Below are 2,356 nucleotides of genomic sequence, written 5' to 3' on the forward strand. Positions count from 1 at the left end.
GGGAAAACCTCAATCCAAATCTCCCAAGCCCACTGTGCTGGATTGTATGCTGATTAACTTTAAGAAAGGTTTCTCCAGGGATTATGGAGTTAAGTTAAAACCAGACCAGTCCAAAAGCCTTGTGGCAGCTCAGCCTGCCCAGGGGAGAGGCCACCTATCTTCCTGAATTCCATGCCCAGATTCTGCCTCTCCTGGTTTCATCTGGTGAGCTACTGAAGCCGGAGGCAACTTCATGACTTGAGAGACCCAAGGACCACCCCAGTTAGGTGCAGATGGGGCTATTATGGAAGGCAATGCAATATTATCACCAGGACTTTAGCACCACAGACTTGCTTAATTGGAAACACCACACACCCCGTACTTAGAACAGCCCAGGCAATGAGAGAGTTCATGAAATCTATGCTCCAGACCCATCAGCCCACTAGGGATGACTAGCTAGCTCCTCCTCACTTTACTGAATATGGAGGAACAACACAGAGTACTTAAAGACATGGTTACAAGAGCATGCTCCCAAAAATACAGAGAGGCGCTCTTGCAGGGGATGAAGCTGGTACAAAGAAACCTACCAACACGACAAAAAGAACAGAAATAATTCAAAAGGCAATGAGCCACCAGGGAAGTTTTACAGAGACTTTGCGTAGCATACCGGACCTGTACTCCATTTAATCCAGAGATCCCTGAAAGCCAGTGAGTGAATAATGTTACATTCGTAGCCCAGTAAACTCCTAACATCTGCAAGAAACCACAGAAACAGGATGGGTTTGCTGGGATGAATGCTCCCCAACCCCTAGAAATTGCTGATTAAGTTATGGTTCATAAACTGAGACAGAGAAGAAAAAAAAAATGCCAATTGGCTATGCAGCTCATGAAGCAGAAAGGGGCCCTCCCTGCTCGCCAGTGCCCTCAAACAACTGGATGCCCCACCTGGTCCGGTTGCTGGGAAGGGACCTGCTGACTGGACTTAGAGCACAAATCAGCTTTGACTCATTTAGCTTAGCTGCTTTGACCTTCAGCCCTGCTGAAATCCTGTCTGTGGCAATGCCCTGGAAGGAGGAGCAATAAATGTTTGCTCCCGAGGTCCCCAGGGGAAGTGATGAGATGCTCTCTCCACTTCTTTAAAACTTCCCTACATTTGGATGGAGGAGAACCCGCCAGGAATGGCAATCAACCAACCACATTTGATGGTCAAATTGAAACCTCAGGTGCCATCTGTATGTCTCTGCCAGTACCCTGTGAGCTGACATGCCAGACTAGCCATAAAGAAACACATTGACCAGCTAGGAGAAGCTGGGGAGAGAAGCTGGGATCCTGGTCACAATCCAGTCTCCTAGGAACACTCCCTCCCTCCCCATGGGAAAGGGAACTCCTGGTGAGTACAGGCCATCTCTTGATTTTCAAGCTGTAAATGATACCTTGGTGACCTTGCATCCCACCATTCCCAATCCATAATACTTTGCTGAGCACTTGCCTGTTTGGAGACACACTTGTTGTCAATTTAGAGAATTTTCCAAGTTGAGAAACTGGGTATACTCTGCTCCAATATGTTGATGACTTTCTGTTTGCTGGAGCAACCTGAGAAAACTGCTGGAGGGGAACTTGAGTACTGCTTCATCTCTGTCCCAGGTTGGATACAAAGTCTTAAAGAAAAAGGCCCAGATCTGCAGCTCCCAAATGTGGTTTTTGGGATTCATTCTGACTAAAAACATCCTGCGCTCAAGCACAAATAAAAGCAAGTAGTTTGTGATTTGCCTCAGCCCATTACCCAGAAGCAACTGCATGAATTATTGGGAGCCACAGGATTTTGTAGGATTTGGATCCCAGGTTTTGCTCAAAAGGCTGAGCTGCTGTATAAACCATTAAAAGGCCCAGAGGGAGTCCCCCTCCTTTAAATGGGGACCTTGCCAAAAACAGGGTTTCCAGAATCTCAATTCAAACCTCAGAAAAGCCCAGCTTGAAAACTCCCAGGCATCACTTGGGAGTTAAATATATCTATATGTAAAAAGAGCCAGACAGCACTGGGAGTTCTGACACAGTCCTTTGGGCCTTGGGAGAGGTCTATTGCCTGCCTGTCTAAAATGCCAGACCCAATGGCATCCGGATGGCCTCCTTGCCTGTGAGATCTTGCTACCACTGTTAAACTGATTAGAGAAGTGGACAAGCTACCTTTAGTACAAGTGATCAGTGACTGGGTCCCTCAGTCAGTGGCCATGTTAATAAATACAAAGGAATATAAATGGCTTGCCAGCTCTAGGGTGGCCCACTACCAGGGCCTATTGATTTAAAATCCCCTAATTAGACTTCGGACTCTGCAGACCCTCAATCTTACTAGCTTCCTCCCAACCATGCTGGGGCCTCC

Source organism: Tupaia chinensis, unplaced genomic scaffold, assembly GCF_000334495.1.
Source record: "Tupaia chinensis unplaced genomic scaffold, TupChi_1.0 Scaffold000363_1, whole genome shotgun sequence".
In the NCBI taxonomy this organism is placed as follows: Eukaryota; Metazoa; Chordata; class Mammalia; order Scandentia; family Tupaiidae; genus Tupaia; species Tupaia belangeri.